Genomic DNA, 26,440 nt, shown 5'->3' with positions numbered 1-26,440 from the left:
ACTGCCGACCTTCTGATCCGCAAGCCCAAGAGGCTCAGTGGTTTAGACCACAGCGGCACCCACGTCCCAAACCCTTCCCCAAATCCTCTGGCAAGCACACATGGATTGGAGTGGTGGTGATGAGGATAATATTTATATATACAAAGCCCTCGAATAACGAGCTGTTGAACAGTGATTCAATTAAGAAAAATAACAAATCCAGGCTAGAAGCACATAGTTTTGAAAATACAAAAAAAAGAGGAAGGAAGGAAGGTGGAATGAGTTAAATGCTGAAGTAAGGAGGTGAGAAAGAGCATGAGAGGTTCATACCTCTTCCTCCTTTTCCTAAAGCTCTGTGCAAGTAAAAACAAGGGAGAATATTATGTACTGTGGGGGGTGTCCAATATGTCTAGGTGCACGTCTCTGGTGAACAGATAAGTGGATTTGTAGATGTATGGTAGTCATCCCATCAGAACTTAATATATTCTGTAGTCCTTATTCCAAGTAATTGCAGCTACGTAGACCACAACAACGTATTATTATAGAGACAATTTATTGCTGCCAGTCTGCTTACAGGAGCAACTGTAAACCCTTACATCACGGATTTCTTGTTTAGTCACAGACAGACTGAATTTGTTTGTGGAAGAAAAAGTGAGCCGTTTTGTTCATTCGTTGTATGGTATTCAAATGCCCTTCAAGAAGCCAATTTGTCTTCGTAGATATCATATTTTCCCAGTACTCAAAGCACAATATATTGCAACAGGGAATATGGAATTATTTCCCCAGTTTACAATCTCCAATAGAAACCAACTCCATCTGCTCGTGAGGCAGCTTAGGCTACAAGCAACAATTTGCATACAAACACAACTAAGTGAGGATTTCAAGCCAAATACCTCCAGTTCAAGTCCAACGCTCTTTCCAAAACACACTGGCCCATGAGTCTATACAAGCGATGCACACACTTCTTCCTACATGGAAGGGATATTTGCGTAGGAATACTGCCATATGTCGCAGTGACATCATAACGTTACATGTGTGTTTCTGAAATCGGAGAGTGAACATAGGAAAGATGGAACATAGCTAAAGAAGAGAAAGGAAAACATTCTAAAGGCACTAACATTAACTACAAAATCAGAAAATGCTGCAAAGTTAGCTCTTATTCATAGCTCTTCACAAATTCAGGTGAATCCACTAAGCTTGGAGAGAACTGATGCCTTCCTAGGCTCAAAGAAGTGAACAGATGAGAGTCATTACTAAGGAGCATCTGAGGAATTCCTCCCCCAATTCCTTTCATTAGGCTTCCTTCACAGTTGGCTGGTGCTGAATGGTGGAAAAAGAAGACAAACTTTCTGTGTTATAAGGCACCCGGAGTATAGAACGAGCTGTGGTGAGACTATTGACCAGGCATAGGCAAACTCGGCCCTCCAGATGTTTTGGGACTACAACTCCCATCATCCCTACCTAACAGGACCAGTGGTCAGGGGTGATGGGAACTGTGGTCCCAAAACATCTGGCGGGCCAAGTTTGCCTGTGCCTGCTATTGACCAAGTCCTGTGCTGGTTATTGGACTATTGACCAAGGGAGCTTGTGTTGGTTGGAGGTGAGCAGGGCCATAGGCAAAAGCAGCAGGAATACTGATTGATGTACATTTTCCCTTTGTACAGTAGGCAAATTTCTGCATATTCTCACACACTCCACACTGCCATCCTTATATCCTTATGGTCTTGTATACTTTTAATTTATTAATGAAACATCTAATTCACTTAAAATATATTTTTTCTATGGGAACAGATTTTTTTGTACACACTTACCTAGATACAAAACACACAAATCGCACAAAGGATCCCTAAGAAACAAGACAGGTTGCTGCAGAGGGTTCACCAACTGAAAGCTAGTATCATAAATACCATCCCATCTTAAGATTCCAAATCTATTCCTATCCAGGCTTTAATCAAAAAAGGAAAACTATGCTGTACAGATGTTAACTATTTTTTACAAATACTATACATACGTTTTGAAATATTACAAATGTAATATTTCAAATATTTTCAGAAACTCTTGTTGAGTCCTATTTTTATTTGCAATAAATATTTTTTAACGCTAAAAATTCTGAAGGTGCCTCTAATTTAACAGTGTCGGCAACAGCAGCTAGGTTCATACACAAGAGACACCTCATCATCAGCTCTCAGTGTTGCTCAAGCCAATAAACAAATAGGTGACCTTTTATATCTGTCAAAATCTTTAAAATCTCCATACTCATTTTTTCCTGCTTGTGCAAGGCAGCTAGTCACAAAGCTACCCAGAAGTCAAAAGCCCACGAATCTTCAGGTTACAGCCAGCATGTCAAAAATTCAAAACTGGGGTGGAAGGAGAGTATTTAAACAAATACAGGTGGAGAAAGTCTGAAGACAGAAGAGCTTAGCTGAAACATGAGCTTAATTGAAATAGTCATCTTTTTGAGAAAAGAATTTGAGTTATTTGGAGAGAGAAAATATTGTAAAGCTTTAGGTGTGGTAGTATATCACTGCAAAAATGTAAAATAGGCAGTAGAATATGCTGTCAAAGCTTTTGTTACACCTATTACAACAGCTACAGTCAGAAAAAGAATTATTGCCCATGGTTTTTTAAAATAAAAAACTGGACTTCAGTGGACTGTAATCTAGAGGTACTGAAAAGGAGTAATCTAAAAATAAACACTAACAGAACACATTTCCAGCTTTGATCAAACAGATCCTTAAATTATTTGGGTACAGTCTCTCATATTGCTAAGAAAAACAAATACAAAAATGGACTTACAAATGCATCCAAAATAACTACCACTGCCTGTGTATAAGATGTTGGACACCCCAAATATTGCCAGTAAGAATGAATGCATTGCACTAAAATGCCCAAACTCACTAATGCCTGAAATTCCTATCTAAGTGTTTCGATGGTTCATAAAATTTGCCATGAATTATTAGGCAGAATTAGTACTGCTAATAGAGAAGATCTTTGTGTCTTCTTCCGAATGAAGTCTTCCCCTTCTCAACCTCCTCCTCATGTCTCTCCAGACTTTCCTCACCTTTGTGACATTAAAGCAGGACACTCAACTCTGGTTCAGGACCAAATGAAAGCCTAAAATCATTTCTTATCTGTCTCCCACCCACTTCTCACCAATGCAGCAGGAAGATAAATTTCGAGTACAGTAAATGGAAGAGGAAACTTGGAAGAACTGGCACAGCTTACAAGCTGGGCCAAATTTAAAGAAATTTTGACCCAGATCTCAATATGCTTGATATTTGTGAAAGAAGGGGGGTGCATTTCTGAACTCCTGTTTCTGACATTCTTCTACAGCACTAATTAGTACAACAGCTCAGCAAACTGGGTAACTATAAGGCTTATTATCTTCCTGCAACAAAAGAATTATCAACTTCACTTCTATCTAGCATGACAGGCAGAAAGGGTTATGTCTTCCTTTCCTATTGTTTACTGCAGTCATTTCTACTGGGTAGCTTTTCATCATCTAAATGGGCCTCTGGTTAAATGTTAACACATTTACAAATAGCACGTGGTTTGGGCTTTATGTAACTTATAATGTCAGGAGCTGTATTTGCGTATAAGTTACGTAAGCAATTAGTCAGAATTCTACATTTGTTTCAGAATCAAGGCATGGTTATGAAACTTGAGTGACAATAAATTAATTCCTCTTTAAGGCACCAGAGGATTCTTTGATTGTGGGATGTAAACAGATACCAGTTGCTTGCATGGCCCACTGGGGTCGGCAATTTCGTTCTCAAAGACACCCAAAGTGCTCCCCATAGCATATTACAACTGCTGCTGACACGCCTCTTAATATAAAAAGAAATGGGGAGAGCTGTTATTCCAGCAATACAGTCCCAAATCCCTGCTGGGCAGGCAGAATTAGTTGTGCAGTTCTTTGAATCCTGGCCTGTGAGATTTTGTTTTTGTTCAAACAGACTTGGCTACCTTTCAGCTATTGAGAGGAAATGTGGCAAGTGTGTGACGTCTTGAGAGTAGGGAGATTAGGTAAATGGTCCCTTTATTTGAAAAGGCAGAAACAAAGAATATGTACAATTCTGAAAGATTGCTGTTTGTGTAACACTAATTGAACACAGGACTTTCTCTGAAAAACAATCACTCAGCATACATACAAATTGGTGGATTTAGCAGGAATCCCTTTAGGCCAGTGTTAATTATTTGAGACTGAAGCCTAGAGACTGGAGTGAGCCAGCAAGGCGGAAACATGACAAATGGTAAACGGCAACTACTTGTTCCACAAAACAATAAATACTGATTACGGTGATGATGCAGAGCTGAAAAGCTGCTTGACATGAAATGAAATTATTCAAAGTTAATGAAGAATAGAAAGCCTTCAAGGCTGGGAGCATCATAACAAGCAAACAAAACAACACATTGTGGGATTTGAGAGTCATTGGTCGGCCTTCCCCCTTTCACTCATTGATTCTCAAAGACTACTAATTTATATGAGCAGTGTTTTTGCTCAGCTGTGACACTATTGATTCAAACTTGGAACTGGTCAGACGTTTGATTTAAGAATCCATTGACTAAATACACACAGAGAGAGTAAAGTTGCTTATACAGCAACCTTGCAAACACTTTTGCAAGGCCTGCTTGTCCTGCTTTTTGTCCATTTCCTGTGCCTCATAATGGGGAGGGGCGCCAAAGAAGAGACAGTGACCAGGCTTGAATTTCTCCTGGCACTTGTACAACATGCCTACCTCTAGGTCTCCCCCCTTCCACAGTACATATGCATGCACAAGATGTTAAAGACTCAAAATTGGTCAGGCTTGTAGCTTTCCAGCAGTCCGCAACCTTCCTAAAATACCTCTCCCTGGTGTGTGCTAGTTTTCTATTTGCAATGATATTTTTTGAAGACAGGTAAGCATTCCTAAGCTAAAAATTGGAAATTATGCAAGCCACACACACCCCACTTGAATGATTATTCTAAGCCAATCTGAAAAGTGATCCCTACCCACCTCAAAAACACTTCTTCCTCAGCACCAAACACACTTCCTTCTCTTAACCCCTGCAAACTGCAGCAGGAGAGGAAGTGGCAGGATGGCAGAGAGGAGAGAGGAGAAAAGCTGGACCTTTTCTTTCTATTTCATCTCCCTGAACCAATAGGTAACAACAGCACACTTCTGTACATTTCTGGAGAGTGAACTGATCTGTTCCATGTTAACTGGTATGTTAGGGTGATGGAGAACAAAAGGGGAAAGCTCCCTTCCTCTCCTTTCCTTACATGCCCACAACTTCTATTCCTCCTGCTGCCACTTGCAAAGATGAGGGAAAAGAAGGCAGCAAACCCCTCTGGAACCCATGACTTGAAATCATGTGACAAACGGGAGTGTGGACGGATCCATAGTTTGGTAAAAAAAATCTTACAACATTGGTTTAAGAATCTTACAACATTAAAAAAAACTGAAGGAAATTGGTGGGTGAAGGAATTTTTGCTACAAAAGGTAAGGTCGGGTATATTTGGCGAAGGATATTAATTCTGTTTAGGTTTCAGCATGGGGGTTTAATTTGAGAATAGCTGACAAAGCTGGAAAATCAGTTGACTGAAAGTCTATACTCATCCTTCTCTCGCTTTGGTGGCTTAAGTGTACATAGTGGAAGTCGGTCTTTTGGAAGGCTTGCTTCTTTCTGCTGCCAAGAAGTAGAGAGTGCACATTGAGAGTGTCTCCAGAGGAGTTTTATGTGAGCATAAAAGCTTCTGTAATTGCTGTCCAGACTCTTGTGAAATGAGAGATTATGGGGCAAATAGGGACTTGGGTTGTTGTTGTTGTTGTTTAAAACAAAAAATTAGAAGCACGTGATTAACAAATCATTATACTAAGAAGAAAAAGAATTTGCCCTCTCTAGATTTGTGCCTACTCTGCTAACCACCTAGATGCAGAGTCAAGACTGTAAGTCAGTGGAAGGTTACTTCCTGTTCAGGCTAGCCACTAAAAATGTTTTCCCCCCACTTCCCAAAGTTCCTTTCGAGTGTGCCTCCAGGATGAATTAACTCTTGCCTATATGCTCCACCCCTCCACTGACCAAGAATTGTACACAGAGTTGGAAGAGATTTGCCCTTCTTTTATTAAAATAGTTTGGTGCTGTTTTTCTAAACTAATTCTGAGGCGTATAAACCAGTAGCGGTTGGTAGGGTGGCAGTGCTCACCTGATCTCCCATGACCACATTGCTGGTGCTTCCACTGATGTGTGTGCACTATGCTGACCTCACCACTGCCTACCTATCAGTAAGGAGCGGTGGCAGCGCTGCTAACAAGTCAGGTCAGCACCAACACACGGCACTGCACTGATGCTATATATATATATATATGAAAACGTTAACAATAACTGGAAATCAAGCTGTATTCATTGAAAATTGTTCACTTATTTCCACCCTCTGCTTCCTATTCTTTAACCAGTTCCCAGGCCACAAGAGAACGTCTCAATTACTATGAGTCACAACACAGATACAGCCACAGAATAAGGTTTTTTTCCCCCCCTTCTATATAGCCATCACATTCTGGCACTCACATAGTTTGAACACAGCATAGAAATTTACTAAGAGTGTTTTCTTTCTCACACACAGAACTGAAATTAAATATATATATATATCTGCAGGAGAGCAATCAAAAGCAAAGAGCAGTGATAATTCATGACAATAGGAGTGTTTTATGTGTGCCCTAAGCTGTTCTTGCCCCAGTAAACAATGCAAATGGGAATATATGGTAGGTATGCCGAAAGCCAAAGGATATTGACATACAGAGGAATTAAAGAAGCTGACATCATATTCTCCAATGCTGAAATAACATTCAGTAAATTATATGTTAAATAAAGCAGACAGAATAAAAGACAGAAACAGGATCACACCTGGCACAGGGTAGCCTTCTTTTTGCAGAAGTAATTGTGATACAAGATCTCTAAGGACTACTAGCTTGTGCTCTGGGAGCCTGGAGGGCTGAGTCTCTACATCCAATTCAATGCCAAAGCAAAGTAGCCTAATTGTGTAGCACGGCCTTTGGTCTTCTCTGTACGCAGTGGGACACCTAATTCCAATGCTAGAGATTGGAAGGATGCAGTGACAAGTTGCCAGTCATTAGAATATCATGCAAATAATGAGTCACCAAACGCTAACCCGACCTGTGCATGAGGGCCCACTCCCAAGAAGGTGCTAAATGTTTCAAAGGCAGCACATGCAATGGAGCTCCCCATGGGCATGGCCTTATCAATATACAAGGAGTAAGGCACTTTTCTCAGATACCAGACAACAAAGGTTTGGGTGCCAAGCACTTACTGCAGATGCCACAAGTACGGTATCTAGTAATCAGATTCCCAAGCACATCTCTGATTTATGTTAAACTTTCTTACAAACAGAGAAATATATGAAACTACAATGATTTCCCCCCCCCCAAAAAAAATGATGGCGAAGACTGCATAGTCCTTGAATCATGCTGCTGTTAACACTACTAAGTGCATGAGAGAAGGAGCTGATTGGTTTTTTAAAAGTTTTCAATTACTGAAATATGCCGGAGGCTCCTAGAAGCAGTTTATATGCTCAGTTTCAGGTTCCTGAAGGTGACTGTCACCTCTTTGCATGAGGTACCTCAAGAAAAAGACAAAAGCAAACTGGACTGAAACTAGTGAACCCTTGAAAATGCTTCAGCTTTTTTTTAAAAAAAAGATCTGAGCAGGTTTACAGTGTTTTTCTACTCAGGTAAGTCCCATTAAGTTAAACAGGATCAAGGTAAGAAAATGTTTAGCTTATTAGAACAACTATGGTTTCTGCAGCATAATGTTTATAAAATATAATGCTGATAATTAATACGAGGAAATTAGCAGCAAAAAAATTTGACATCCTTAATATGAAATAAGCACAAACACAATAATACTCTTATCATGACAATGCATAAGGATTGCATGGATATGATCAAAGTGAAATTCCTGCTAGTATCTCTTCAAGTCTCCTACGGAATTAGTTGAATAAAATATATTAAGACTTGACTTACAGCTTTGGACCCCAGAATATCCTTTTTTACTTTAACTAAAGAGCCTTCTCTTCAGTCATTTTTCTCACTTCTTTTCATACAGCTTTTCTCACCCATCATTTTTCCTACCTTGTGGAGCTGTGTCCATAAGTTCACATAAGCAAACCCAAGAATAACAGAAATGTAAGTAATATCTTTATAATGAGCATCTAAAACATCACAAAGTAGCCAACAGTTTTCTACCACTGTGGTCAGCACTGCCTTCATTTCTCCATAACAATGTCTTGAAATTCTATGTTCTGAGATGTCTTTCAACAGTTAATCAACTACTGGTTGTGAAATGTTAATAACCTCCTACAAACAAAATATAATTGCTTCTTCTTATCTACCCTGTTACAAGCAAGATAACTTAATATACAAAATATAATTTGCTATATAAAATACACTGAGCTGTGTATTTGCTCTTCTCATTTAAAAGTCGTATTTTCTACAACTTTACCCAGTTGATGTTATTTTGGCTACCCAAATGGATTTCTCTCAGCATTTTCACTATGAATTTCCCTACACTGCAGTTTTCTCATGATGCCCCAGTGTTGGTTTAGCCTTCCACCTAAACATTTCTAAAAGCTAATTTAATATGGATACCAACTTTAAATCCCCTGACTTATACGTTCTTCCCATTTTGCCATCGGAGGACTGTTTTTCCTCTACCATTAAGTTCATTTTCACATTTAAGAGAAGCAGCCGCACAGAACTGTACAACAGTCAGAAGATTTTTACAAATTACCATTGCATACAAAAACACAAGAACAGAACAAAAACGAGTGAGTCTGATACATGGTTCACCTTTTGTGAAAGGCAGAAAGTATACAGGTGAAGGGGAGAGGAGAGGGGGTTAAAAATACCAACCTGATGAATTATCTGCAAATGTGATATCCAAATACAGGTCGAACAATAGAGGTCCACCTCCATGAAATTTTAAGCAGAGATACCTTACCTTCTGCTATTGGCCAAGCACAGAAAGATGTTGGGTTGTACAAGCATGATTTGACTAACAAAGGGCAGAACATCAGATGGAAATCTTGATTGTGCCTTTCACCAGAGATACATCCCAAAGAATAGTGAGTGTGAAGCTACAATCACAGAGTAAAGGAAATGGGCAGTACTTCACTCACAAACAGTATTTAAATTTGTCAGCAGGCCAGCAGCAAGTAGCTCAAAGCCTCTAGTGTGTAAAATGCACACAGCTCCTTCCTTTGTTTTCTCCGGTGTGCTGTGCTTTTGAAAATCTTTTTTTAAAAGCAGGAATCTATTCCAAGCAGCTACTTTCGTTTTCCATCAAACCAGCACAGGTAGGATAAGACTCCACACCTATCTATGCTCAAAGATTGAAAGAAAGGAACAGGACTGATGATACCATGTCAATATTCTGAAGCTTTGCAAGCAGGCAATGCTTATTCATGGCCTTGTTAATACAAGGAACAAACTGTACCTTATACAAAGGCACAGCTGGTTCTGCAGTAGCAGGGGACTGGTGGGAGCTGTCCGCTAGTGATGGTACTGAAATAAGGCTGATAGGCCATAGAGGCCATGTGCTGGAATTTCAGCAATGCAAAGAGAAAGGAAGGAAGGAAGGAAGATTGTTATTATTACCATTACTATTACTATTATTACTATTATAATTATTATTAATTACATCTGTATACTGCCCTTCATCAGAAGATCACAGGGTGGTTTACAACATAAAAATAGGAAATGAGAACACAAAATACCGGTACATAACAAAACAAAAACAAAAACAAATAAGCCCCCTTCCACAAGCATGTTTAAAAACTAATAGATAAAGAAGAGCTTCAGAAGATGATCGCAGAGTCAGTTCAAATAGGGATAGACATTCCTTGAGGTATTGCAGTCCTGAGCCATTTAAGGTTTCATAGGTGAAAACCAACACTTTGAACTGGGCCTCGAAACTGAACTGGCAGCCAGTGCCAGGATTGGTGTTATATGCTCAAACAATCTTGGCCCAGTGAGCAACTGGCCACTTAATTCTGCTGAAGTTTCCAAACTGTCTTCATAGGCAGCCCTAAGTATAGTAATCTATCCTACAGGTTACCAGAGCATGGACAACAGTAGTTTTGGCTCTCCTTGGGCCACAAGGTTGAAGCTGATAGAAAGTACTCTATGCCACTGAGGGCACTTCAGCCTCAAGCAACAGCAAAGGATCCAGAAGTACCCTTCCTATCCAGTTTCCTGCTTCATTTCATTCTCTTAGCTACTACGCCACACCACTCTTTTAGGTGTTATCAAAAACCATTTCCCACACTTCATAGTACAATTTGACCCATGCATAAACCAATTCCAATGCTAGCTGCGTTTCAGCACAGACAACGCAGGTTGGCTGCTGAGCACCTACCTGCAGTAAATTCACAACATAGCTAGGCTCTGGGGCTCCTATGCATGCAATGCCGTCATAAAGCTGTCATAAATGCTTCAATAATCATTATACTCCATAGGACAGTTGTGGTACAAGACTACAACTTGTGTTTGAGGACTATGGAGCAGCAACAAGGGGGGATACTGTGGATCTTTAAATCCCAGTAACATTTTAATGACCTCAATTTTTAACAGAAGATCAATCCAATTTACAGTTTAATTTATAGAGCGTGTCTTTCCAGTAACAATGCTGCACCTGCTCCATGATCCGAAAGGAAGTCATCTGAGGTTCTTAATAATGACACAGGAGGATGAAGGGAAAGAACCGCTACAGTCAGTCAAACAGCTGTTCCCTGGGAGCACCCTATATATAACAGAAAATTTGACAGCAATGGCACCATGTTTCAATAGAAAAGAAACCCCAGCAGAAGCCCGATGAGAAGTAAAGATGTGGCAGAAGATTCATGCTGTGAAGGGCATTCTACAAATACCTAATGAGATTAGAGGTATCACCTGCAATACATCTTCCAATGAAATTTTTCCTAGGTATTTGAAGAACCTATGTTGAAATGAAACAAAATGGGAATAAAACTTTAAGAACCCACAAATCTGGGTTCTCTTTTTAGAAACAATATTGCAGAAAAGGGTGACCTATGATCTCAAGATACCACTGCACCATGAGCCGAAAACCTACCTGCCTTCTAGAACATGTCACCTGGGTTATCTGAGTTACATAGATTTGATTCTCTATTTGACAGCTTCTTTTTCACAGAATCATTATCCTTTCTAAAATATTCTATTTTATATTAAGTATATCACAAGCTCCAACCATACTAAAGGCCTTTTACACATGCAACAATTTTATTAGGACAGGGTGAGGGGCCTCACTTCTAATGGATCTTCAAATGGATCCTACCTGTAATTAAAGCCAAGATCTAAGCAGACACGGCCAACTTGGTCCTCAAAAGCACACAAACTAGTAGAAGTCCCCTTGATGTAAATTGGACTGAAAATGGTGGAAGTGCTTTGAGAACAGAGCTGAAAATGAAATAGTGATGAATACCAGGCAATCAAAGCAGCAGGACACAAACTATAGTATTTGATTTATTTTTCAGAAGTATTCTTTGTAGAACATTTGAGTTCAGACAATGGACGTCCACACTCCTTTCTTTCAGAAGTCATGAATTCAATTCATTGATCTAAGATTTTGTAGCCCAGTGCTGTTTGCAATTGGGCCATTTCTTCTCTTCCAATTTCTCCTCTCAAAACTAAAGTTTCTCTTGTATGTAAACTTACTTGCATGGAGCACATAATTATCTGAAAACAGATGGTTTAAGTTGATGGAGAAGGATAAGAGAGCCATCCTTCAGAGGTTCTGCATCCTCCTCTTTTTGTTTCATTTAGTAGCTTATTATAAAGCAAAAGCCTTAAGGCAGATTCTCTTGCAAGGAAAATGTGAGGTCCAGGTATAGAAAACATAACATGTGTTGTCATCCAGATAAGTATATACATGGCTAAAGACCCATACTGTGTTAACCATTTATTGCAGAGATTTTCCTGTACTCTCGATGGCTATAAATAATTTGCTACGGGGGGGGGGGAGGCATACTTCTTCTGTGCTACCTACTACTAGCAAACTTTCCCCACACCCTTGCTGTTCTTTAATTATACTGCTATGCACCACCCCAACCTCTGCTGAGCAGTAGCAAGGTTCCAGGCTCTCACTCAGGGTCATGTTTCCATTGTGAATTCAGGGCACAGCAGAGGAAGGAGCGTTCTAAGATATATATGGTTTATTTTACATCAATATACACCTAAAGAAGTTGGGTGCAGAACATTATACCTCGTGAGTCTCTCTCATTACCCCTCTCATAGCTTCAGCAATCTTGGGGCCAAAGCAACAGCCAGCCATGGTTCCCAATCTCTCGATGCAGCCTCCTTCAGCAAGAGATGGCTCTGGCCTTTGTTTTCCCTTTCTTGTTTCTAGGAACTCCTCCTCCAAGCAGCTACTCCTCATCCCTCTCCATTTTTTCCAGTGAGCACAGCCTGCCTTCCCCCTGCCACCTTGACAATCCCAGTCTGCCCAGGTCCAAGGACTCCTCTTTGATGTGCGTCATTAAAACCTTTTGTGATGTTAAAGCCTCTTTCCCAGATGGAAAGTAAGCTTAGCCTGAATTTTCCCTGACCTGGAATCTTCCCTCTAATACTCCAAATATTAGCTAGATCCTGACATTCATTAATTTATGGCAGGCATTCCAAAACTCGGCCCTCCAGATGTTTTGGGACTACAACTCCCATCATCCCTAGCTAACAGGACCAGTGGTCAGGGATGATGGGAATTGTAGTCCCAAAACATCTGAAGGGCCGAGTTTGGGGGTGCCTGATTTATGGAGTTTAGGGGGGGTCTCCCTGCCCAACTTATAACAATACCCTCTCCCTTTCTTCACTTTTGGTCGCAACTGGACACATAAGGATTTGCATGTTAACCTCATGCACATCTTGGGCCAGATATAACTAAGCACATGGCAGGGGAATAATAATGCAGTGTGTTATATAATTCTCACATTGTGCAGCAGACTTTAATTCTGTCTTCCAGAAATAGTTTCGTTACATATTGTAGAATGGGAAAATCTATTCATTGAGATTACTTTCCTTTCTAACGGAGGAAGTTAATCAAGCCATTATTCACAAAGTGGCTCCTTGAATTCCTACAAACATAATGAATGTTTTCATATGTTTCATCATTAATCTGAAAATTAGAAAACTGTATTATTAAATACTCACTAAGCATTTTGCATCTAATTATTTACATACTGATGTTCTTCTGGCTTAAGAATGTGAATGGTGTCACAACAAACATACAGTTTGTACCAAAACACAAACCATCTTTAGACTTCCTGAAATTAAAAAAGAATATTTTTTCCATCTTATTTCCTATGTTCTTTGTACTCTTTACCAACGAATTCCACACAAAGAGAAGTTACCAAAATAAATGAAATAGTCCTACAACACAAAGAAAAATCCTATATTCACATTACACCAAGACTAGAGATATACCACTGCTGTGGCAGCAGAAAAGCTGTCATATCCAATGCATACTTCAAGACTGGCAGTAGAGACCAGAAACTACAAAATGGCCTAAGAATAGTAGACACAGTGCCAGGGTCCTTATATAGCTCCCTAATTAGGGAATGTGTTGGTGGCAACACTCACATGCTGCCCCCACACAAGGGCAGCAAATAAATGCATGAGGACAGGGACCTGCCTCCAGCACATTCCCATCACACTATACATGGAATATGCTGGATAATTCCACAATGCCTCCATTCCTTCAGCCCCATTAGGATACCCAGAAACAACCTTAGTGCCACCCAGGCACATGTTTGAATTAACTTGCGATCCTCAGAATCACGGTTTCAGCAGTACCATACTAAGCTGAGGAAGGTGAAACACACCACACACGTTAGGAGCACACAAAGCCCTCCAGGAACAAAAGTTCCTGGGTGAACGGGGAGCTCTTTTGCTAAGCAGCCATGGGGAGGGCAGGCGGGATGCACAACAAATTTTGTTTCTTTACAATATTTCACTCCCCACCCCCATTTATAGCAATTCCTCTGAGGGTAGGCTGAACTAAGACATACTGAGAACCGTCAAGGCCACACCACAGGCTTCATAGCTGAGTGGCAACTAGAACGTCCAATCCCCAAATCTCTATGTTGTTGTTCTTCAGTCGTTCAGTCGTGTCCGACTCTTTGTGACTCCATGGACCAGAGCACGCCAGGCACACCTATCCTTCACTGCCTCTCGCAGTTTGGCCAAACTCATGTTAGTAGGTTCGAGAACACTGTCCAACCATCTCATCCTCTGTTGTCCCCTTCTCCTTGTGCCCTCCATCTTTCCCAACATCAGGGTCTTTTCTAGGGAGTCTTCTCTTCTCATGAGGTGGCCAAAGTACTGGAGCCTCAACTTCAGGATCTGTCCTTCTAGTGAGCACTCAGGGCTGATTTCTTTGAGAATGGATAGGTCTGATCTTCTTGCAGTCCATGGGACTCTCAAGAGTCTCCTCCAGCACCATAATTCAAAAGCATCAATTCTTCGGCGATCAGCCTTTTTTATGGTCTAGCTCTCACTTCCGTACATTACTACTGGGAAAACCATAGCTTTAACTATACGGACCTTTGTCGGCAAGGTGATGTCTTTGCTTTTTAAGATGCTGTCTAGGTTTGTCATTGCTTTTCTCCCAAGAAGCAGGCGTCTTCTAATTTCGTGACTGCTGTCACCATCTGCAGTGATCATGGAACCCAAGAAAGTGAAATCTCTCACTGCCTCCATTTCTTCCCCTTCTATTTGCCAGGAGGTGATGGGACCAGTAGCCATGATCTTAGTTTTTTTGATGATGTTTGATCTCTATGCACAGCACCATATTCCAGGCTCTCATTTAATTCCTGCTCCATGCTATCTCCCTCTTAAAATGCTGATGGGCTTAACTTACTTTGCACAATCATAAGAACTTTCAAGGCTAAAAGTATTTCATGTTACATTATGTTGTTATTATTATTATTGTGTGTGTGTGTGTGTGTGTGTGCGCGCGCGCGAAATCATTCCTGTGCTGCTGAAACACAATTCAAGAAAACTGCTGCCTCAAGCAATATTTTAATAGCTAGTTTATCCATTCAAACACAAATTATTTCAGACCATTAAAGTAAGTAAAAATAAAAAGTACCAGTTGTCATTTCAAGCTTAGATGAAATGGTGGCAAGTATAGCCTGCTACACAGTTTTCACAATGCCTAGCATTTGTAGAGCTGCACCAGCATGTATTCCTGCTATGAGCCTGTTGGTACCAAAAATGCAAAAGAATAGTTCTCCATCTCTCTTCTCAGCCTGTCCAAAGTTTATACAGCTTTAACCATACAGAATTCATATGGAGACATTTATGGAGAGTCAGGAATACGGCTACAGACTCCAAAATCCCTTCGCCTTGACAGATTTAGGCCATCTGAGTACATTTTCTGCTTCTTTCATCCCCTCAGGAGCTAAATTGAAGGAGATTTGAAAACCATGATTTTACAAAGAGAAAAAGCAAAAAATGAGGAGAGCTAAAGATTAATAGGTACCAAGCTATCTATCTATCTATACATATACATATACGTATTCTAAAGGCAGCATATGGAAGTTGATCCCATTGTTTCGATATAATCTTGGTAACATGTTTAGAATTAAAGTTACAGAATATTAAATACAATGCACTGGAATCCTAACTGATGGATAATGAGCTTAAATACATTCAGATGCTGAAACTGCAAAGCAAGTATACCCCCGCCTTCCAATCCGCTCTCCTGTTTCATAACTCACTTCCAGTATATTATTGGAACAATTTCTCCCTGGACATGTTAAAGAAACCGACCTGAGTACTTTGATTCAGCTGCAACAGTACAAGACATACACATGCTGACATTTTAAGATAAACTGCTTTTTAAAGAAAAAAACATGGGTTTTTTTACTTTAAAAAAATGTTTTATTAAAGAAGGAGAGGTAAAAGGTGTGCAGAAACCCTCCAGTTAAATATGTCCAAGTCTTGTTGTTTTCAATGGGAAGGTTAGCACATGCTTAACTCTTCCATATTGAAATCACCAGAACTTAAAAACTGTTAATTTGAGTTGCAAATGCAGGCATACAAGCTATTTCCATTACAGGAAGTAAAGGTATGTCCAATTTCCCAACTCTGATAGTCTTCTAAATCTGCTCCTGTTCAAGGATAGATGAAAAATAGGTAAGATGGTTCCATTTCAACAGCCCACTGTAGCTGGTACAAGATTAACTGTCAGAAATACAACCTGCCAATGTCCTATGTGAAAAGGGGCAATTCTTACTTGCCTTCTGCACAGAGGTAACTTAGAAATGCAAATGACTTACATTTATTTATGCGCTGATGTAACATAAAAAGTGAGCATAAGGGGAAAAGGAAAACAGTTACGTGATAGCGCTAACTGCAAAACACATTTGATGTTCAGAAAGCTCACAGAGACACTGATGGTGATGAGACAAGTCTACATAGCAATGAATAAGGAGCAAGTGGTTGAGAAGAAGACATACAGCAGCATTTAATAAGGGAGGGTGCATGTCACCAGAAGGAGAAAAGACATATCACTTATATAAAAGTGTTTAATCTAAATTATGGTGCTGTAGGAGACTCTTGAGAGTCCCATGAACTGCAAGAAGATCAAACCTATCCATTCTGAAGGAAATCAGCCCCGAGTGCTCACTGGAAGGACAGATGCTGAAGCTGAGGCTCCAATACTTTGGCCACCTCAAGAGAAGAGAAGACTCCCTGGAAAAGACCCTGATGTTGGGGAAGATTGAGGGCAAAAGGAGAAAGGGGAGACAGAGGACGAGATGGTTGGACAGTGTTCTCAAAGCTACCAACATGAGTCTGACCAAACTGGGGGAGGCAGTGGAAGACAGGAGTGCCTGGCGTGCTCTGGTCCTTGGGGTCAAGAAGAGTTGGACACGACTAAATGACTAAACAACAACTATCTAAAGTAATTCAAACAGCAAATTGCAAAGCACTCTCGGCCAGAGCTGGGCCCTTTTCAGCAATTTTTCCAGCTTCTCTGCCAAATTCCAGAAAGGCTCAAGATTTTTTATTCATATTCTCTGTAAGAATGTAGCTGAAATGTGTGTTTATTTTATCCCACGCAAGCACAGAAAATTGCAAAATTTAGTAATTGACCACCTGGCTGCAAAGACAGGCAATGTTTAGTGAAAACTCCCATTTCTGGAGGGAGCTTCAGTAGATTATTTCAAGAGGTTGGAGGGTGGGGCTATTCTTCTTTCCCCTTCCCCATGAGCAACAGGAGCAGAATAAGATAGTGTGGTATAATGGTTAGAGTGTCACACTAGGATTGTGGAGACTCAGGTTCAAATCCCTACTCAGCCTGGAAGCTCACTGAGTGGTTTGGGGGCCAGTCACTATTTCTCAGTTAATCTACACTGCAGGGCTTTATTCAGCTTTTTTGGAGGAAAGGTTATAAATAAATGATTATGTTCTGCAAAGTTAAATATAGGAGCAAAAGTGCATAGCATGTATCGAGCCTGAGAAACTCAGTTTTTTCTTGGTACAGAATCTGGATAACTTTTATGCAAAATTGCAATGTATTTATTATTTAGCATCCAGCTTACACAGAACCCTGTGCATAATAGCTAAAAAGGACGACAACTCTTGAACATCTCAAAAACATTTCACTGTTATATTTACTTTCTTCTTCTTTTAAAAAACAAACTTTGTATCATGGAAATACTACACTTTCCAAACAAAGCCAACAGCCTAATTTATTTTATTCCAGAGAAAATGCACTCCTTTCCACAACTAGATTCCGCTGCAATGTTTGAACGAACATTTAAGGTCTTAAATTTGGGAGGGGGTCAGGGATGGGCACACAAGACCTGCCCTCAATTTTCCCTATGCACAATGGCTCCATGTCAGACCTTTACATTCTAAAGCAGGAAAGTCTGAAAAAGGCTTCTATATGTGTTTGGCTGAATGCACTTAGAGGCATTTGCACAATAAGCTTACATTAAAGACCTGACATTGAGTCAGCACGCAATGAGATACTGGGAGACGGTCATACATGTACAACCCCCAATCCCTTCCCAGTTTAAGCTCACACATGTTCAGTGTCATGCCTCAATAGGGTCTGTCACTATTTACCTAGGTAGCTGTCACAGAGAACTACTGGACAATACTTGTAACATCATTTCCCATGCCATTTATAATACAGTTCCCATGCCATTTGTAAATTTTTAGAAGTTTTTTCTCAATGTATTTTTTCCCCTCTTGTATAGTGTTGCCCCACTGTATCACTCAAGTGTAACGGCCTTCACATACACTTTTTATATATATTTTTTATAAAAATGAAGCATCATTGTCTCTACACACTTGCCTCTCAGCAATGTCTGAAAGTTTGCCTCCTAATCCAAGAATAAATAGGCTGAAGCACATTCTACACATGTTCAGATATATTCTCTTCTTCATCTGATACAAACAAACCCCACACACTGAAACCAGGCCCCTATGGGAAGCCCGAGTTCAAATTAAGCAGTAGGAAGCTAAATAATGCATTTCCAGTCGTTACAAAAGGGTCCTACACAATGGTATACTCAGCATAACGGCAATTGCTGCCTGGCACAGAGCACGCTATCCTTCCAACTTTTTCTAACACATTACTGATGGGACAGACTCAAAAGCAATGTTTGCCAAACTTGGTTTTTGGACTACAGTTCCCATAATCCCTGGCCACTGGTCCTGCTAGATAGGGATGATGGGAGTTGTAGTCCAAAAACAGCTAAAGACCCATGTTTGAGAAACACTAATACCAAGTATTACACCCTTATCAGTATTGGTATGCAAATACATTGATGTATAAAACATTATTACTATTGCTGAGTCCACATATGTGCACTGAAGAAGAAGAAGAAGAAGAAGAAGAAGAAGAAGAAGAAGAAGAAGAAGAAGAGTTTGGATTTGATATCCCGCTTTTCACTACCCGAAGGAGTCTCAAAGCAGCTAACATTCTCCTTTCCCTTCCTCCCCCACAACAAACACTCTGTGAGGTAAGTGGGGCTGAGAGACTTCAAAGAAGTGTGACTAGCCCAAGGTCACCCAGCAGCTGCATGTGGAGGAGCAGAGACGCGAACCTGGTTCACCAGATTACGAGTCTACCGCTCTTAACCACTACACCACACTGACCATTGGACGTGTAAAATAGCAATCATAAATCAATTACTACCAAGGGAACATTTCTTAAACACAATACTTTACACGCAGCCAATTCACACAATGATGTAAAAAGAACCGTGGTGGATCAGACTAACGGCCTACATAGTTTTCCCCACAGTGGCCAACCAGAAGCATCTGGGAATCTCACAATCAAGCCATGAAGGCAATAGCCTTTCCCTCTTTCTTACCCCCTAGGAGCATAGCCTTTGCTTACCATTTTAACAAGGAAACTGTACACAGACAGTAGAAGGTGCAACCATTCCTGTGCGTATCACATATCTGAAGATTGCGTCTATTATTGTTTTCAAACTCTCCCTGCATGCTGAAATATAGCATGTTAGAGGAAAAGCTGGACTAAAATCAAGATACTAGCTTTCCTTTCAAGACATTCGTTTTGGAGGGGTTGAAAAATAACAAGCAGGAGAATTCAATAATGCAGTTTTCAACTTATAATCTGAAATGGGACCGTCCAGGAAGAGCATATGGTGCTACTTCGCCGGTTTGAAACAACTCCAAAAGAGGGGAAATAAGCATGTGCTTAATTAATTAAAAAATGTACACAATGAAACACATTCCTAAAGGGGTTCTGTTCTAAAATAATAATAAAAATAAAAAACAGTTCTCCGAAACATCTTCAGAAGCAATTCTACAATTCTATGAATTTCTCAGCAAAAGTAAATGTAACCAATTGCTTTTTACTTCATAGTACGGTAGACACTTCGCAATACCACCTCAGTAATGGACAGTCTCTCCTTAGCTCTCAGAAGATTTGATAGAGTACGATATATTGCTGCATGGTAGGTATGGCTATAGTAACACTATACTTCGAAATTAAACTGCATTTACCAAAATAAAACGAGCCTGCCCATTTGTTCAGATCTTCACTGGAGAGTCAGTTCTTTGTGTTCTCCTTTCTGAAGCAACATGAGTAGTCACAACTTCTTTGTGTCACCTCATTTATGGAACTCCCTCCACATATCCATTTTCCTGGTTACCAGCATTGTTGAGTCTTGGGCAACCTAAGTAAAACATCTGCTGTCCAACTGGTACCTCAGGAATTTTGTTGATTTTTAAGTATGGATGTGCTGATGGCCATGTGCCTACTTTATTTTTGGTGGAAACTGTTATTTATGTTGTTAATTTTTTTTAAATGCTGGGCAATCCACCTCAGTAAGTGTTAGCAGTACACAACGTATAAAAGTTTTAACAATAAAAGGTTCTAACATTGAAAATAAACTATAGATGCTTAAGAGTTTATAAATTCTGATAACCTTGGAATACCAAATTGTCCCATTCTTCAAATATATACGTAACTAATTTTGTATTTGTTTTCCAACATTTATAAAAATATGCTGCTGCTTAAAGTCTTGCCGCATATGAACAGTCATGGCTAAGAGTTTCTCATTATGTAAGGACCACAGAAACCAATTTATAAATCCCCCCCATCCCCACCATAGGCTGCATTATATTTCTTCCGCATATATCACACTACAGTTGCAAGGAATTCGGGACTGCAGTCCTTTCTTGACAAAGTGTCTCCATTTTAGGCACGTATAATGAGTACCATCCTCACAGCTGCAGCAAAGTAGTATCTTATTATTTTATCTCACTGTCTGCAAAGTGTGTTTCCAAATACATTGTGCGAAGGAAGCAGCACAAAACCCAACTGTATTGTATTCTTGTGGGAGTGAAAAGCTTTGCACTACAGTCTTAGATGAGTACTTGAGGTTGACATGATTATTTTGTGCTTCCTTTTGATAGGCAACTGGTAATACAAGGTTGATCAGAAGCTGGATAGCGACTTTTGCAGAATTAGAGCACAAGTCTCTGTATGGTCTGTCTGCAGCAGGAGGGAACCGGAGGTTGATTGAATCAACCATGATGGATAGAAGCTATGATATTAGTGATGTCATCAGTCACCAGACTTTCAGCTGATAACACTTTTACTATAAAGATACTCTCTTTGAAAATACGTTCATGCACCAGAGATGCCTGTTGCAAGCACAGCTTATATATTTTTGGAACATATATTGCTTTAATTTCGAGAACACAAATAAATTTTCTGCACCATGCTATATGCTGGCATAACCCATTATCTCATTTGTTGACCATTATGCCTTAATATGAAGTTGTATGCTTAGGAACTGTGTTTGACTTCATCAAGGCTGTGTACTGCCTTGATCATTCTGGATATTTTACTTTACAGGGAACAAAATAGTCAATATTTTCCTATGATTTTTAATATTTGTGATGTCCTTGCACTATTTTTAAAACCAAATGGTCAGTGAAAAATACTGTGTGTATTTGCTCCAAGGAAGTCCTCTAAAGTACAATGCTTCTTACTCTTTAGTAAGTGGGCTTTGGGTTGAAGCACAATAAATATTAAGAGAGAGAGAGAGAGAGAGAGAGAGAGAGAGAGAGAGAGAGAGTGTTAATCCCAATTATCTGTCATGGTGTTTTAATCATGGAATTTTATTCATTGCACAATTTGTATTTAGCTCATAAGGAACTAATAAATTTATACTGTACTGTCAAAGCAATGCCAGTCTGAAAAAGAAAATATCCCGTTCTACGGTTACTGTTGTCCATACAATACGGCTTTGTATTCTAAAGTGGTACTTCAACCAGAGAAGACAACTCTAGCAGCTTTTCAGAAGCTTGAATCGCCCTTCATACATTCAGGCAGTCTTTAATTTATTTTCTCTCCTTTTTTTGCTTTTGCTCTGGTTACTCTGTATGTTCATATTGACGCCATGCATATATCACACGTAGATCAAATAATCCTGGGATTGCAAAAAATAATAAACATTAACAGTTTCTACATTACTAGACTATGTATTTTTTATTTTAAAAAATGTTTCTGATAGTTAACAAATTGAATATCATTAATAAACACAATTCTCTATTCAGATAGATAGATAGATAGATAGATAATAAATAAAAATGTAGCTCTCAACACAATCCTACCTACTCAGAAATAAGTCCTGTTAAGGTCAATGGGGTTTACTCCCAGTTAAGGTTACAGGATTGCACCCTTAAACATTTCAATAAAATACTGCTCAAATTAAAATGGGCACGTTTCATTCATTAAGGTTTCAATCCTATGCACACTTACCAAGGAGTAATTTACTCAGAATTCTAAATAAAAATGCATAGGATTGGAATGCAAGTCCTTTTTAAATATATATATATATATTGTAATTTGCAAGAAAAATGAATGCATTTCTGGACATTATGGCATAACTTCCTCTCTTCTAAGTTAAAGAGCTACTTTAAGCTACAGGTCTTTACTATTTACTACCTGATATGAATAAATCTCAGTTATCTGCCCAGTACAATATGATCTCCAGTTGACTGCTGTGCTTCTCTATATCTAGGCATATCCATAGCATTAAATACTGCATGGCATTGAGATAGTCTCCTATCTGTATGCATGCAACCGAACGTTTAGCGGAGTCTTTTCTCAGTTTAGGATTCAGAGGTGCTATCCTATTCAGATGGAAGTTCATCCCTAGAAGAGTGATTTTCCCACCAACTCCAGTGATTCCACGAACTCTTTCTGCATGTATCCTTGAAAAATCTGCTGCCAATTAGAATAGACCATCTGCTGTCTGTTAGGTTATAAACAATGCTTGGCTAGGTAGACCAGTGCTTTGATGCCAGGCAGAAAACTTCATATGTTCTTATAATAAAATTATCAAATGCTTTGATTATTAAATATTGCTATGCAGTTTCAGAGCAATGGGGCAGGCTATCTCCTTGAACATAAATCTTTACGAGGTCCTATGAATCTTCTATCATAATATTGCCTTTCTTTACAAGTGGTTTTCTAATGCAGCTATCTTACCCGCACACGTGGTTTTCCATTCCACATAGCTGCTACATTCTGTCTGCCCCAGTGCAATGCTGAAAAGCCCATGTTTTTCACAAAAGGCATGCAAAAATGATGCATCTAGTCTCTGATGGAAAACATTATATACCCAGTATACCAGGAAATCCCTTTCAAAAACATTTTTGCATTACCTATTCATTTAATTGGGGCTGGAGCAAAATAATTTCTTGGTGGATTGTGCCCTGTGAGTGGAATCAAGATATTCTCAGGCACATATTAGCAGATAGACACCATACCGTTCATATTTTCCTGGCCGCACGCTGCTCCCACAGCCATATATATAATACTGCTACTCTATCACTAATAACAATCCTATCTTAAGATTGTTAGGACGAGATGCAACCACGTTTTGGTACAGAAAGTGTTAACTCACACAATGCCAAAAATGTTAGCTTTAGAAATCAAGACTTGCATGGGTAAAAACTCCAAAAATTATCGTATTTGCAGTAAAGACTTACATTGTCCCTCTAATACTCCACCAATTACAAAATCACTTGATGGGTATATTAAAAAGAAACTCTGCTGCAAATGGTGGTACCCTCATTATACAAAAATATGTCAAAGACAGTTTCTTAATGACTGTGGTATGTCACCTTGGAAGCAGGTTATTCATTTGCTTTGATGCTCTAAAAATATTTGGCAGCTCAGCTCTCTAAATATATTTACACGGGAATATGCTACACTGATACTGGTGAGCCTTAGTTCAAAGTATGTTGAAGAGTCTGCAAATATAATTGTACGCTAATATAACTTCTTGCTTTAGTTTATATTGATTAACAAAGTAAGTTGCAAATCTGATGACAACTTAAATGTCCGTGCCTAAGGCCAACTGATAAACTTGATAAACCAGGTACTTTAAATGAACTCTATGTTGCAAATATATTTTAACGCCTTGAAGTGCTTCGTCTGGCTTTTGTAAAACAGTATTTCTACAGCAGACAGGGGGGAAATGATAGTTACTACTAATATCATGGTGCTTATGAATCGTGTTCTCTAGTTAAAACAACAAACTTAAAAAGTTATCCAGACAGGTGTAAACTGCTGAAAAGGATGTACAAAACAGAGCAAAACGATTAACAGGATAACTACATATATTTACAGTACTCGAAACAGTTGCCTCTTTTGCTCCCAACAGTCAGATCCACAGCTGTACGAGAAATGAAGCAGGTATTTCAAAATTCCTGCTTTTGCAAAGGTGTTTGGAAAAGGAGGGAGGGGCATAGAGAAAGTCTCACTGTTAAATTGTATGTGCTAACCCAGTCCAAATGGAAATCCACATTAATCTAATAGATATTAAATGGAAGGAAGCAAAACAGATGACACCCCCCCCCCCCCGAAAAAAGGCATAAGGCACAACTTGGAAAGCATTTACACAGGAATAAATGGAATCAAACCTCAGGGTTTATAAAGCCTCTTTTTCCCAGAGATTCATAAAACAATTCCTCTACTCTTTAACCTTTCCCTCCAGTCATTCAATAAAATGACTAGTCTCCAAACAGAATAAAAAAAATCTCAGGATATATGAGGCTCTGGAAGTTACCAGCCTTGCTCTTTATGAAAGGAGTTAGGCAGAGAAATCAATAGTCTCTCACAGATGGCCCCCACATCTCCTCCTGCAGATATTGGGGGGGGTGCAGGGTGAGGATTAAAATAATAAGGAACAGACAGTGTGAGGATTTCAAAGAGAAGACTTGACACATCTCATTGATCCACACTGCAGTACGTATGGGTTAGTTAAACACAAATGTAGTGCCATTTCACACCAATATGCCTTCTTATTTGAAGAGAATGTCGCTTATTTTTTATTTCAGGGAAGCAATTCTTATTTCTGCACCTCACTGCTGGGGGGGTCCCCTTCTTTCAGACCCCACTTATCGCACCATAGCTAGATCCACCTGGAGTTCTAGGAAAGCAGATATCCCAAAGCCAAGTACACTTCTTCCAATAAGGTATTTTTAAATTTCCTTAGAAACCAAAGGAGGAATCAACTGGAATTGAGGTAGACAGTTTACCACCACTGTTGTTGTTTTTTTGGAATCTCTCTTAGACTGAAGTGAGGGGAGATAGGAGTCTTTTCAAGAACAAACATAATATTGTACATAAAACCACCACAAGATTTCCAACTCAACAAGGTTTTAGTAAAGGTACAGTCTCCTTTTCATCCATCATCTTGCAATGGGTGTTCACCAAACATCTTCCCTGGATACTACACAGTTCAAGAATGCTACAAAGGTATGAACTAATCCGTGTTAGGTATGCGCCCAAATATTGAGGTCACATTTCTCCACAACTTCTCTCTTCTCCCCACCACAACCTACCCCAAACTCTGTCCAGATGTAAAGACAGCTTCTCAGGTTAAGAGATTTACTGAGTTAAGACGAGGAAGGGGACCTAGGGTCCACATCTCCCAGCTCATGCCAAATGCCCACACAGCCCCAGGGCACATACACACAGCCTTTTTTTATTATTCCAGATTAAGCAATCTAGAATAACCTCACCAACTGCAGTTCCCACATCACCCATTAGCGTGAACCGACCGACGTAAAAAAAAACTCACGAATATCCCCTCTTAACCACACTAGTGAAAGTAGAGGCGGGTGGTTCTGGTTACTGGGCGTTAAAAGGCGCGTAACTAATCCACTTTTAAGAAATCTCACGTCTGCCCTCTAAGCAAGGAGCCGGAGCTGCTGAGCCCAGCCCTTGCGGAAAAGGAAGCCCTGGCGGCGGCGCCTTTTCTCACCTACCTGCAGACCCGCTTCCTTAAGGAACCACCTAGCGATCCTCCTTCAGGTCCCGGAGGGAAACTCCAGCTTTATCGCACTTGCATCGTTTACAAATCCCAAATTCGCCTGCAGCATCCAGTGGCATGGGGGCGGGAGAGAGAGAAGAGAGAGAGCTGGTTCAAAAGAGAGCGGGCTACTTTTATGTGTCTAAATATGATTCGGAGGCGAGTTCAAAACAAACCAGAAGGCCAATGGGGGGGGGGATGTGCTATAGATCTGCTTTGCACGGTTTCCAAACCACAGCCGTACAAAACGCTGGGGAGGGAGTTGCGCGAGAGAAAAACGCCGCTTTCAACCTTCTCTTTCTTTTGCCCCTCCGAGAAAGCAAGTTAGTCCCGCAGCCCCGCGCTGCTCTCCGCCCTTTGGCTGCTCAGCGACGCCCCGATCCACTCAAGAGAGGTTTAAAAAAAAAAAAAAAGCAAAAGCAAAAAAAAATCAAGAGCAACAACTCCGGGCTATTGCAGAGAGATCTCCCCGCGCTCTGTTATTCCATTTGTGGTTAGTTTGCTTTCCTTTCAGCACGCGGGGCCACTTTCGGCCAGTTTGCCTCCCTCCATTCTGCTCCCTTTCCCGGG

The 26,440-nt window shown here is 40.0% G+C and overlaps 1 protein-coding gene across 2 annotated transcripts in view; it reads right to left on the bottom strand.

The window, feature by feature from the left end:
- The window catches only part of TAFA2 (TAFA chemokine like family member 2), a 131,807-nt gene extending 105,741 nt beyond the window's left edge, over positions 1-26,066 (bottom strand). For both annotated transcript variants that reach the window (XR_004427430.1, XM_033161648.1), the window contains exon 1: positions 25,827-26,066. The gene's annotated coding sequence lies outside the window, so the exon portion shown is untranslated. The remainder of the gene's footprint in view (positions 1-25,826) is intronic.
- Between the last annotated feature and the right edge of the window lie 374 nt (positions 26,067-26,440).

Source organism: Lacerta agilis, chromosome 10 (genome assembly GCF_009819535.1).
Source record: "Lacerta agilis isolate rLacAgi1 chromosome 10, rLacAgi1.pri, whole genome shotgun sequence".
NCBI lineage: Eukaryota > Metazoa > Chordata > Lepidosauria > Squamata > Lacertidae > Lacerta > Lacerta agilis.
Note: the sequence above shows the minus strand (reverse complement) of the source record. Positions and strands in the feature narration are given on the sequence as shown.